The following is a 14,794-nucleotide window of genomic DNA, read 5'->3' on the forward strand; positions in this document are numbered from 1 at the left end:
TGTGGGGTGGGTGGGGAACGGCTCAGCATGCCCCGTCCAAACCCCCCTCTTCCCGAATTCAGATGACTTTAACATCTCTCCTTGGCCCCAGCCCACAACAACTCAAGCTTCCGACTGAGTGTCCCTCTTGCACTCTATAATGCAACCTCATTTAGAGTGCGCTGCCCTTGCATTGGAAACGATGCCACAAACAGGACTTGTTCACGAAATTCCAGTATGAGGAAAAGGCACTCCTAACGTGTTTATAGCATAGGCCTAAGCACTTTGCAAACTAGTCATGTTCTAAAGCATACTAATACTTACACTCACTATTTGCTCATTCTTCCATGTTCCATTAGCCTCACCACCCTTCTTTTTTGGCTGCTCAGCCCCCTTCCCTCAACCTGCGCCAGTTCTTAACTTAGCGCATAGGTCTTCAAACTGTGGGGTGCGCCCCCCTACGAGTGCACGGCCGCGTCCCGGAGGGTTGTGGGGGAGAGGGCCGCAAGAGCCCAGCATGAAATGTAAAAAATAATTAGATTGGTGGAAATGGGCAGGAGCGGCTCACATGGTCCGACGGGACCAAAAAACTGTCTCAGGCACCAATGAAAAAGTGGCCCGCAGTTGCAAATGGATATTCATTCCTTTAGTCACAGACTGTTTGAATAGTACCCAAAGGGTTTATTTTTGTTAAAATGTAAGCATATTGTGATATTTAAAGAATATTTACTCAGCAACAATGGTCAAAACTACTAGCTGCATAGTGAAGTAACTCATCAAAATGGCCCACATTGGTCAAAAAAGTGGGCCATTTTGACTGGCCTAGACTAGCAATTTGCATTTTGGTAGGTGCATCACTCTATTGCCCTATAGGCCAGTCCGAGCCTGGCGGCTCATCCATAATGGGTGAGGGGGCGTCCACCCAGTGGCCCCCTCACCCATTATGGAGGAGCCATGGAGCCAGCCCAGTGAAACACTGAGCACTCCCTCAGCTGCTTTTTTCAGCTAAGGGAGTGTTCCTGGGCTCGCTGAACTCTCAAAGGGAAACATTGTTTCCCTTTGATAGTTTAGTTCCCCAGCCGCACATGCTCACTGAGCCATGCAACGCTGAGGGCATTTTGCTTCGCCAGACTTGCATAGCTCATTGGAAATGCTGGCAGGGGCACTGCATGTCTGTATGTGTGAGGGGGAGCTCCTGGGCCTCCTTGCACATAGGGACAGAGCAACCTGGAGTATGGCATTTCAGCACCCACGCGCAGGCCCCTGCAGAAGGTATGTTTTTGTTAATTTATTTTTTATTTAAATATGTGTATAGATGCGTGTATGCTTGTGTTATGAGTGAGTGTATGGTGATGAGTGCTCGTATGAATGAAAGAGTGATTGTGTGTGAATGTGTGTGTGTGTTTGTTTTGGTCCGTTGAGCTCATTTTGGTGAGTGGGGGATAGAGGAGGGAGGAGGGTTGTACAACAAAGGCATTTTAAAAATGCCTGTGTTGCACAATCCACCTGCCAAAATCAGCTCTCTTTCTGAGGCACTGTGGAGTCCAGGGGACAGGGATGGTAACTTTTTTGTACTAGATACGCTCATAGATGTCCAGTCAAAAATACCATGCTTTCCACCTTGGCCCCTGAGTGCCAATTGCAAACTGTTTGGCTTTTTGCCCATTTTGTTTAAGTATGCTCTAAAATGAAACATTTTAACCCATTATTTTAAAAGAATTCACAGGTGGAAAACCCCCCATAAACTCCCATTGATTGGTTGGGGCTCCTTCGCTGCACTCGGTCTATCACTGGCCCCCGGACTGTGTTGGGAACAGGGTGGGGAGAGCCCAGGGACTGTGGTGGGAGCAGGATGGGTGGAAGCACTGGGGTAGTGGTGGGAGCAGGGTGGGGAGAGCCCAGGGTATGTTATGGGGGGGAGGATGAGGGAGCCCAGTGATTGTAATGGAAGCTCGTGGGGGAGCCAGGGGACTATACTGGGAGTAGGGTGTGGTGTTGGCGAACAATAGTTTATAGCCATTTGTACATACTGTCCAGTTGGCATTTTCGGGGGGGGGCCAGGCCAAAAAGGTTTGAAGACCACTGGCCTTTGCGGGTGATAAGTTAACACTCAAACCATTAATTCCTCTGGTTCCCAAATCAGTGGTAACTCCCCTCACCTCCCTCGCTTGCGCATTCTCCGGCCCTCTCTGAAGCATGCAACTTTGCAAATCTAACTCTGAGCAGTTTCTGGTCCTGATGGTGCTCCTCTATCCTGCCCATTCCCAAGCTCCTGAAGATGAAAGAAAAAGATCCATGAAGTTAATGCACGTGCGCCTCATGCCAAAGAAAAAATGATATCCTCATGCCGCTCAAGAGAAAGTCTCTTGGCCCTGCAAAACCTAGCAATCTGCTAGTGGGCGGCGACAATGTGGCAGGAAGCAGTGCACACTCCATATCCTGCTGAGGAGTAGCAACATGCAGACCAACTGGGTCCCCTTCCATTTATTCGACAGCTGCACCAAATCCCACTTCACTGCTTTGATGAAAACCAACCCTGGGATATGCACCTGGTTCTTCTCCACAAACTAGGTTTTACTAAACCAGGATGTGGATACCTGGTCAAAGTTTTACATATCCAGAGAATCTTCCACAATGAACCATAGTACCTCATCCTCTGTGGCGTTAAATTGAAGGTGTCTGCCACAGGACCCCATCTCACTAGGATCCCATCCCACTTCACAATGAAGTGGTCTCAGTCCAGATGTCCTTCTTCCTCATTTATCTCACTGTGCCAGCGCTACATGGATGCAAACATGAAATCTAAAATATAATTCACAAGTTCAGACAATGATACAGTATCCCTGTTTGTGGCAGAACACAACCACCAAACCTATCCATTCCAAATCTCCAACCCAACCTGCACAATGCCTTTCTGAGTATCGGAAGCAGCTGAATTCTCCAAAGGGTGCAACCACTCCAGTGGTACAAAAGAGGGCTCCCACTCTAATAGGCAAACATTCACCTGTGCAAGCTAAGATCACTGAACCGGAGCAGAGTCATTCTTTCCCTGCACACATATATCTGCCTTCAACATGTCAATCCCAAAAAACAACATTCCGTCTCTTGTGTCCAATTCACCTTTGCAGTGCATTCGATCTGCAAACCTGCCCAATAGTTCTGCTACTCAGAGTTCACAAAAAGCATGATCATGTATGTTGCCATTAAAGGAGACAGCACATATCCAGACCTCGATGCTGTATACAGCTGCTCCACCAATCGCTGAAGAGTGGTAGTAGTAATCAGTGCTACTCAGAACTTCCACTGCCGCTTTTCTCTAGCCCCCCCCCCTCCAGCATCTCCTTGGCCTGCCCCAACCCTTATGGGCTCAAACACCCGGAACAATTTTCATCAAAAAGGGTCGCCTGCCAACTTACGTTTGATGATAATCACCACGTAGTTCTTGTCCTTGATGTAGTTCAAGACATGACCCTGGTTCCATCCCAACAGAGATACATCGCAACCCTCCCCCCTCTACACAAAATCTTCTTAGACCCTCCGGTACGACATTTGCGGTTGGTGTGAGATGGGAACTTGGACCAGCTGCTATTAATCACATATGCCATTATTCTTCACTGCCTCCTGCAAGGGTGGTGGATTGCACCTGTGAAGGGGTCAAGCTGTGGGAATCTCAATCAGTGTGAATATGAAAGTGTAGTTGCAATGTTGTTAGCCCCCCTCGCTCCCCCTAGAATGAGGCTTAGTGTGATCACCATTTTTCATCTTCAGCTCTTATACAGTCCCGTTTTATCCCTAATACTCTTAGCCAACGGACCAAACAACTATGACTGGAAAACATTTCAGAAACTCAATGCTAAGCCCTTGGCTGCATATTTGTGTTTAAACTGACAGACTGCCATATTAAGCTGGGTTTTTGCATATTATAGCAATAAGCACCCGTTCTGGGGGCTTCACTGTGTGGTAACAGTCTGGGGTCCCAAGTTATAGGTCCTAGCGAAGCCCTGGTGCAATTTTCACCCGCTGAAGCCCCCCAGAAAAGGTGCTTATTGCTATTAGCACCCTGAGGCTAAACCTCGGGGTGCCAACAGCAATACATTTGTATAAAACAACAGTTCGCAGTGAGCGCGTGGCCAGTTGATGCAAAAAAAGGCATCGATTCCTCACCTAAGAGCCACCATGGAACTGGAAGTCGGAGCTCTGCACCAGAGTCCCTCTTCCATTTGCATGGCGCCGATCAATGGAGTTTGATGGGGTGAGGTTTGGCCCTGCTACAGGTAAGTGGGGAATGGCGCTAGTAGGTGGTGGGGAGCGGATACGGAGAGAGTGGGAAGCGGCGGGACGATGGCCGGTGGGTGCCTCCACTGCTTGGTTGCTCAGAACCCGGGCTTGGATCATTAGATTCAGCCAGGGTTTTGAGCAACTTGATTGGTTGATGCACCCGTGGAGGGTGCTAATTGGTATGATGACATACAGCGGCAGCAACCTTGCAGATACTCCTGATGCTATTTTATGCTGTAGCATTTCTGACTCTGCACACCATTTTCTGTTGGGCAAATGTGTGCTGTACTGCAACAAAATGCTCCTGTGTACTGTTGGTGACCAGACATCTGAAGTACTGGACATTTCTGTGTGTTCCACTCACTGCCCAACTGATTGTAAATGTGGCAAAGTGAGCCTAAAAATTGAGCTTTGAAATACCAGTTAGACCCAAAATTATTTTTGAGGAGAGAATCCCCACAAACTCTTCTGAAATGGACCCAGGCTTGCTTCTTCGCATACATTCGTAGAAAATATGTATGCTGCACTAGAAAAATGTACTAGCTGCCATTGACTCTCTCCCCGAGTACACTGATGTTCAATGGTAGTCAGGATAAATACCTTGCCGTGCTCTTCTGGGTTTCAGATTCCAGTGCTCACAAGCAGAGAGAAACATACATTTAAAGAGAATGAACAATTAATTTGTACATTACATACAGCAGTTCACAGCCATTGAGGGTGGCGAGTTGTGTGTTACTATCCAACAGGGGTCTATGTCATTTCAACTCAATAAGGAGATACAATATTAATGTCACATAATCTCTTTGAAATGGTGACAACTGTTTTGCTTTCTAAAAAGAATATTTTACACGACCTTTGTTGGGACATGACAATTTACACTTAAATATTTCTGCTCAAGCACAGTGTAGAGGAGGAGCCAAGTACTCCCACCTCAACCACCTCACCCATATTGCCTATATGTTCGGAGCCGGATGTGAAAATCGTGCAGTAACAGTAAAAATTCCAATACCTCAGATAATCCTGGAGGCAAGGTTACCATTGGGAAAACCGTACCTGCATACAATGAAATATGATGACGGTTTGAATGAAATCCCGGAAGAAGCAGAGCAAATGAATGGTCAAGACGAATGGTGACGTCACACAGAGCAGAGCTGACGTGCCTAGAAATGATGCAGAGACTAGAGGATGCAGATGTTCTATAAGGCATCAAGAAAGTTACAAGGATAAGTGACATCTTGGGATCAAGATGAAGAAGCTTATGCCATAAAATTGATGAATATATCAAGTCAATTTACACATGTACAGATGCAAAAGAAACGCGAGCAGACTAAGTATTCTTGAGGCTAGCATTATAGTGAATAGGTTGCGGCATGAGCCTATATATACATATACGCATAAAGAGTAAATGATAGATGTTTCCACTACGTGTCATAGCAGAGTTGGACTAAAAAAGAAAGGCCTCTTCCCAGTGTGTCGCAGTAAGAAAACACATGCATTAAAAGTGAATCTCCAAAAGGCGAGACTGGATGAGCCATGAAGCCAAGCCAAGAAGCCAAGGTCATCAGGCGGAAGTCAACTAGCATTGGATACAAATCATAGGAAAGAACAAAACTCCTGTTCAAAAGACACGAACAAGCAAGTAAGACGTCGGAGGCCTATTAAAAAATAGTATTTTAAAGACAGTGAAAGCTTAAAATCATGGTCTTCAGTCCCGTGGAAGGATGAAGTTGGACGAGCAAGTTGCTCACACCTACACGTGAGGGCAGAGCGTGCCTTCACTCCCCTGATTCTCTGCAGTACAGAACAAACTGAAGCCTGAGCTTCAAAGCCTAATTGCCTGCAGACCACTGAGGTGATGATAGATTGATATGCTCATTGGTGGGACGCTGGGGTTAAGGCCAGCTCACCAGCACCTGGAAGTCCAATCTGCGTGCTGCTAGACGTAGGTGGAAAAGTACTGACGAAGGTTAGAGTGCCAACCAATTGTAGGGGACCGCTTAATTAAGGGTCCTATAGTTTGTGTAGCCAACGTGACGTTGTGTATTTAGTGACGTTTGTAGTGGCCAATTTGAGGGGAGGGTTTAGTTCCCTCCCCAGATGTTAAGAAACCTATCACTTTCCTCACTGTCCCATACTAGTATAGATCATATACTTAGATGTTCACTTAGAGCCTATTACAGTTGCCACAAGGTTTTTGCAGTTTGCCACGTAGGATGACGTTGGTAATGACATAGGTCAACGTCAATGATTACAAGTTTTGGATATAAAAGCTCTGTTTTTTTATGAAACTCGTTGAGTAAGAGGATTGAGCGAATTTGTTGATGTTCGTTGTGCTCCCTGTTTTAGACAATTGAAAATAAAACAGTTATCCTTTTTACCAACTAACTGAGTCATTTTGATTATTGATGTATGAATAAAATCTGCAACCCCATCCATCTCCAGGGTAATTGCTACTCATCTTAAAGGGCTCAGGTTATTCAGTTCAACAAGTAAAAGGCAATGCAGTTACATTAACATTTTCAGTGCCTTTGGGTGATGGCATTATCCGTTTTTATATATTCCTTTTCATAATCACAGTCAAGGACATTTTGAAATCCCCTCCTTCATTAATATGTGATGTGTCATGAATATCATGGAGTTCATGTAAAGAACAATGATGAAAGGCACTTGCAACCAATGAAAAGGGCATGTTACTGCGAGATTGCATCAGTGTTACATCCAATTGTTTGCCTGCTCTGTTCTTGGGGCCTGCTCTATCCGGCTCTACCCTGCCATTTTACAACATGGCACCCATTGAATCAATCCACGCAGAGACCTAGTGCTAAATGGGGTCGTTTTTGTAACCAGAATATTCAGTTCAGAGGAAGTATTCGCTTTAATCAATGTTCATTTTAATATGCTTGTGATATATAATTCAAGAAATGCTAAGCAAGTCTTGCAATAAACGGCAATATTCAACAGAGGCCTGCAACCTTTGGCTCCCCAGATGCTTTTGACTACAACTCGCAATATCTACAGCCAGTTCAGTGAATGTTGAGTTGCCCTGGGAACTGTAGTACAAATCTTCTGGAGAACCAAAGGTTGTAGATACCTAAAACAGATGAAGTTTTCATTTAGTAACTAAAAATGTGATTCACTGCTGCAGTTGTTAATTTATCACATTGTGTTTTGGAAAGGCAGCAGGCACATGTTGAGTTAATTGGGGGTGGGGGGGTGTTACAGTGCTTCTACTTGCAAAAGACCAGCCTTGACTAAATGTCAACATTGAGCAGTATTTCATGTTCAATGTATACATACTTTTACATTGGGCAATTATAATTCATAGTGCTGACCAGAAATGCTGCTCAACCTGCTCACAGTAGCAATACAAATGAGAAGATGAGACATTTATATACTGGTGGGAGGAGACTTGATAAGAAATTAGGAAGCTAAAAAATGATAAGGTCAGGATAATCTGCTAAAAGTCATGTGAGGAAAATAAGGCCTATTCCAAATCTACATAATTTGCTTTAAAGGATGTGGAGTCACAGAGAATCAGTTCCACACTGTTTAAACAGTTCCATGCCAGTTGGGGTGCAGAGCTAGGAAAAGTAATTACATGCAACCACTGGCTTGCCAGCAGAGGAGCTTGGGAGCTGCACCTCATTTTCACAATAGTGATACTTCTTTGGGAGTTTCTCACATTTGATTTGAATTCTTGCTTCTAAAGTTTTGAAAGTTTAATTTCTTTTTTATAACCCTGTTTTACATTTTTAAATGGTCCTAAATAGGCTTTGTAATGGCTATTTGTTTTTGCAAGACTAGCTTCTTAACTGTTGACTGATGTTTCAGTCAACAGTTTGGGCGTAGCACATTTCAAAACCTGTCCTTCTCCTTGTGCTTCTTCTGGCTGGGGTAAGTAGAGACAAATACACATCTGGTGGATGGGAAAAGGAAAACTAGCATGCAGAGCGTTACTATTTTTCCTGCGATTTTATTCATGGCTTACGTTTAAGCATGTCACTGTTTGGTCGCCATGGGATTCTTTTGCCAAGGTTTTTAGCTTTTGCTCTTTATTTGATTTGTGGTTGTGGGAGTGGCAAATAAAATTAGTACATATTTTTAGTTTGAAGGTGTCTTAGATGGCTATGCACATTGATGATTGGTTGTAGCTATTAGAATCATGCAAGTGAAAAGGAGAAGAGTAGGATACTAGGAATGTATTCAAGCCCACAATTGCTTATGTTGGGAAGTGATTGATGTTTGATGATACTATTTGTAATGGTCATATATTTTATCTAATATGGAATATATGCACATAAATGCTAAACAGAGATGTGCGCGCATTCATCTGTTCCTATATTATATATATATTAATGGGCACTATATGCAATTGTAAATTGTTATGCTTGCAATATAGTGGTGCTAAATTGTGAATTGTAATTGTAACTGTGATTGTTGCTTGTTGTTTTAGTGAGAAATATCTCTATGGAAATTTGATGACATGTAATGCAGATCATTTACATAAGAATGAAAGGAACTGGTTCCTAAGATGTCTGTTGGAAGGCCTACAATCATTTTGTTGAATAATATTCAAACTGTCAGGTGATCAAGGGTGGAGAATCCTCTTGTTATAAAGCACAGAAATCCAACTGTCTCTGATCCTTCGGTTACTTACAACCCTATTCTCTGCTCTCATGCAAAGCCTGGCATAGGCCATAGGCCATAGGCATTGTGACCATCTTTGAGGAGGAGGTTAGGTTGTGTCAAGCAGGGGATAATGAAAAGCAAGTCAGATGGAATTTCCTAATTTGTAGGGGGCTGATAAGCAAAATCATCTCGCTCCCTCTGGAGAAAGTTCAATCCTACAGAAAATGAGATGCTAGAGTTCCTTCCTTTTTTATTCACAACAGTGCTGTATGCATGTTTTCTTATGTTGAGACTTTTATGCTGTACCAGTCACCAGTCAGGTAGAGCTGTAGCATTGTTTAGAGATTGTTGAATTGTGCCTCTGCCAGTGTGCCAGGACCATCTCCCAAAATCCATACAAGCTGCTGAACCCTATAATCCCCCCTAAGGTGTACCACATCCACATTCTATTCAACTCTAGATATGGGTCACCCCAAAGGGAAAGGGGAGGTGGATAAAACAAAAAAAGAACACAGGCTTGTCTTGTTTTTTCCTAACCTCGAGACCTACGCATTGCTGGAGCCGGGGGTGAACAGAAGAACATTGCAATTACTACTCTATCCTTGTCACTAAAACATATTCCCTTCTTCTCCCTCCTGTTTTACCTAACTTCCTAACATTGCCTTCTACTCCTCTGCCGATGCTGAGGGGAGAATATTCAGTCTGCTCTATGATTGAATGACAACCTTGTATACTTGCTCTCCTGATAGGATACCTAGAAACAGGCTCTATGTGAAATTGTTTTCACTCTTTATTTTACTCTTCTAAAATATCTAATGTGATTTGATATCTTTGTAAAACTCCGAATGCTATGGATTCATACTCATGCGGTCACTCTCACCACTGGACCTGCACATGTTGGATATTCCTTTCTGAACCGAACTTGAGTGCGCTGAGTTGCAGGACCAAACTCTGCCTGCCGGTACACGTGCAACTACGATTCCTCGCGCTCTCTACTATAAAGGCAATGTGCACTGTCTCTCGTGAGCGGCCGCACATTCACAGGTATTCCGAAAGAAAGCACATGTGCCTTTTCTCGCGCCACTTCGTTTTGAGGTGCTGCCATCAAAAAGCTTCTTGCTCGCACGCTGTGTTCCAAAAAGAACTATACTATTACTTTTTCTACACACAATACTCTCAATAATTCTTTGTGTGAGCCCTCAGGCCTACGGGCATGTGTGCCCGTTACAAAAATTTAAATAAATAAAATAAATACAGTCACAGTTCTCTGAGGCTTTTCCAGCGTTAAACTTAATTTGACCTAAGTCGTGCTGTCCTCAAAGTTCCAGCTAAAATATGACTTCCTTAACAAATATTCACTCATGTTATAATGAAAAAAAAAAAATAATAATATATATATATATACATATATATATATATATATATATATATATATATATATATATATATATATATATATATATATATATTACTAGCTGATATAACCAGCATTACCCAGGCTTTCATTCCCTAATAGGTATAGGTGACTCTGCAAAATGTGGTGCAGATTAGTGAAACGGTGTGGAATTGTATAGGGAATATATGGGAAGCCACAAACCCAGAGACATTTGCTGAAATCTGGGGAAAGAGGTGGGGTGTCCAAATGTCATGTAGCCAGTAATGTCTGGAGGGTCCTAACTGGTGACTGTACAAAATTTGGTGCAGATTGGTGAAATGGTGCTGAATTTTATAGGGATAATACACGAAGCCACAAACCCACACCCACATTTTAACATTTGCTGAAATCTGTCGAAGGGGGTGGGGTGTCCATATATAATGTAGCAAGTAATGTCCAGGGGGTCCTACCCTTTGAGTGTGCAAAATTTGGTGCAGATTGGTGAAACAGAGTGGAATTGTATGGGGAGCGTACAAGAATTCACAAAACCACACCCACATTTTCACTTTTGCCGAAATCCTTGGGAACGGGTGGGGTGTCCAATGTCATGTAGCCAGTAATATCTGGAGGATCCTAACAGGTGACAGTGCAAAATTTGGTGCAGATTGGTGAAACAGTGTGGAATTGTATAGGGAACATATGCAAAGCCACAAACCTACATATTTTACTTTTATATTACAGGGCCTGCAGTAGCAGCCCTTTAGTTGTGGTTAAGTTGCTCAACCCACAGGAAGAGCACTTTTTGGGTGGCTTATGACTACACCACGCCTGGACGAATCCTCATGAAACTTTGCTAAAAAGGTACATGGCTTCGTCAGATAAATCCTGCGAAGGATGGTGAGGTTTTGTCAAGGAGGGGAAATGTTATAGGGGGTTCCCAAAATGTGTGGTTTTTCTCATAGATGCAATGGGAAAAAACGTTTGCTCACACCTACAGCCCAAACCGCTGGATGGATTTTGAAAGCGTGCTTTTGTAAATTTGGTGTAAATCCATCCAGTAGTTATTTTTTAAATGACCAAAACGGAGGTAAAAAAGAATTACTGATATCTGGGTTCAGTCCGCGGACTCCGTTCAGTCCTGAGGCCAACGTGGGGTCCGCGAACATCGGACGCACCTGCTGATTGGTCAATAAAAAATGTGAGGTGCATCAGATTTTTGGAAACGCCCGCCATGTTGGATTTGCACACAGCGCCCGTTGTCCATGAACATTGCAGTAAAAACATATTAAAAAACACAACATTGCACTTGTCAAACTTATCAAACAATCTCTGGGGAGGTGAGGGGTGATAAGGATGGGTTGGGATATGGCATTAAAAAGCCAGAAAACTGCATGTTTCTTCTCTGATGTCCGCAAACAGTCCGGGCCAATTCTGAGATGTTCGCAAACATCTGAGATATGTTCGTGGGGATTTATGCCTATTTGTGCATTACAGGGTTGTTGAAAAGCAGTTTTTGGATGGCTTATAACTTTGGCAAAACTCAAAGACAACTGGATGACATTTTGGAATTTCATTTTTTTAATGGTTCTGGAAAGTGTGGTACTGTTTTTTCAAGAGGGAACAAAATTAGATTGGGGGTCCCAAAATATTGTAAAGGCTAATGAATGTAGTGCCATTTCATGAATCGGCACAAAAGTTTGCAAAAGCTTTTAGATCTAGATATACATGTTTTTGCAAAGTTTGGTGGAGTTTTGTCAAGAGGGGGCTAAATTAGCAGGGGGGTCTCAACATGTTTTGACGGCTTATAACTTTGTTGCCATTTGACGAATTTGCAGAAAAGTTTTCAAACAGAATATAGTGAAGTGAGGGTAAAGTTATAGGACTATTTTATGTACGTACATTTTGACACTTTTCAAAAAATAAAACATGGGCGGATTTGCAACAAACCCGTGCAAGGAATATTGGCAAGGACCTGAAAGCATGGTTTTGCAAATGTGTCTGTGTTTTATTTTCTGAAATGTGTCATAATGGAGCAAAAGAATAAGTGATAAACCTTTTGTGACTGAGGTATAGCTTGTGGCCATGGGCAGTGGGCAGATTGTCCGGGTCATGGTCAAGGCGATTGTTAAGATGGATTTCTGAACTCTCACCTGCAGGAGCAGAGGTTCAGAAGGCCAGCCTAGTTTCTTGGAACAGGGTAACCTCTGGACAAGCCAGACCAACCAGGGTAGCGATGGCGGCGGTCAAGACTAAGTCTCAAGAGGGGCGAGGGTGACTGAAAGACCTCAATGAGCACACAAAGCAAGGACACTTACAAATTACTCCCAGACAGGTGTTATATTAAAAATATATACACATTTATTACAAGGCCTTTGTAACATCGACCATAGCAAAGAATCACAATCAATACAATATATATAGAAGACCAAGGGTTCTAAGGAGTTAAAAGCACGAAATATGTAGACCACCTAGATGGGGAGGAAAACAGGCAGTGCAAGTAATTATTAGACCCAGTTCGACAAAAGAAATTCACCTAACTAAGAGGCAGTCCAAGCCCTACGAAGAGAGGAGCCTTATGCTCAATAGTACATGCACGCGCTTGTGCCAATGGACAAAATAGGGTCTCTTCAAGGGTCTCTGACAGTTCAGGAAGGTGGATGAGGCGATGAAGAACAAATCCCCACTACTCAAGCAAGACCTCCACTTGCGAGCAGAGGCAGGGTGAGAGTGTGGGATGGAGCCGCTATTTTGCAACAGCGGTAGAAAAGAAATGGGTTCCTGCGCTAGGGGCCACCGGTTGGGGTATGGACTAATCACCGGTCCCCGACGCAGGCAGACCCAGACTTTGCCAGTTCAGTTCACTTTGCTGGCAGGTTCGGATGCGACAAGCAGGACGTCTCGACACCGTGTAGTTTCCGCGGTAGCAGGTTTCAGGGTCAAGCGGTCACAAGTGCAGCGAACTTGCACAGGTCGTTGCCTCAGCAGGGCAACACGGTAACCACCTTTACTCCGGTCTGGGCGCACTCGTCTCACTTCAGACCTGGGAATGGCAAGTGTACGAAATTCGGTGTGAGGGTGCCGGGGATGCAGAGCAAGCAGGATACCAAGTTTCGAGGGCTTCCTCGAAACGGCGGCGGTGACAGAGCAAACATCCGTGTATGCTGGTCAGCCCACTGGTTGGCCCAGGGACACTTCCGAAGAGGCTTACTTGCAGGGTTTGGTGAAGGTGCCGAGAATATTTGGTCCCACTATTCCAATGGGTCGAGGCGCCTTCGCAAACCTTCTAGGACGATCAGATGCAGAGGGGTCTCGCAGGACGACAGCAGGTTCAGGGTGCCAAACCTTCCACCGGGTTATCAGCGGTTCCTCGACTCGGCTTCTTGTTGCAGGATACTTGGCTCCTTACCCTTTGTTCATGTGAACTCAGGAGATCGATATGGTAGTGGTGTTTTTGGCCTCCTCTTATCCAAAGTTCCCTTCACGCCAAAACGGAGAGGACCCAATGGGAGATCTGCTCACAAACACTCACTCCATACGTGGACCAATCACGGACCACGGTGGTCCCAGGCATTCAGGACACTCCAGACTAACTGGCACCTGGGATGTGTATTGGGAACAGACGTCCCAGCCCACATCCTGGAGGCACACACACAAGCATGCAGAAGCCTGCAAAAGCTTTGGGTTTCGTGGGAAAGTGCATGACCAAATAAGGACTGACCTGGGTCGGCTCGACCTGGGGAAGGTGAAGGGGCAAGATGGCCAAAGGACAGGACAAAGAACCTCGGGGCATGGCCATTTTAGAGCCAGGCCACCTATTTGTGCCAAACGCGGTAAGTGCGGATAACATGGCAAAAAAGGGTTCCAAACATAAGATAAACGATAGCTGCCACCAGTCCTGTCTGTGACACACCTGCACAGTTCATAATAAGTCCAGCAAGAGTTTCAAGGGCCTTTGGAATGACTAGAGACCCAAGGGTGTGGTAAAGGAAGTTACATCACACTCTTGTAACATGTTGCACAAAAGCTGCAACATGAGGAAAGGACTAAGGGAAACCATGTCTCCCAGTACTGACTGTCTTAAGGGCATGTCAGTTTCCCCATAAGAATTGAGCGAAAGTCCAGAGGAGTGAGGCTGAGGGCTGCGTTACTCTGGCAAAGGTTAGATCAGGGTGTAGAACAGCAGCAAAATGTTTGGGGGTTGACACATGGAGGGAAAATTGCATTCAAATATGAAATCTTTCCTAACACTGCATGGTTTTGCAAATGTGTCCGTGTTTTATTTTCTGAAATGTGTCATAATGGAGCAAAAAAATAAGTGATATACCTTTTGTGACTGAGGTATAGCTTGTGGCCATGGACAGTAGGCAGATTGTCCGGGTCATGGTCAAGGCGATGACTCAGACACTATGGCTACTGCCCATGACCACGAGGGACTAGCAATGGGGTTAAAGTGGGCATGTCCACCAGGGACCGGCTATGTGGTAAACTTTTTCGAAATTGTGATAGGTTTGAATGGGAAACAAACATTCTGCT

Source organism: Ambystoma mexicanum, chromosome 10, assembly GCF_040938575.1.
Source record: "Ambystoma mexicanum isolate Mex_15411 chromosome 10, UKY_AmexF1_1, whole genome shotgun sequence".
NCBI lineage: Eukaryota > Metazoa > Chordata > Amphibia > Caudata > Ambystomatidae > Ambystoma > Ambystoma mexicanum.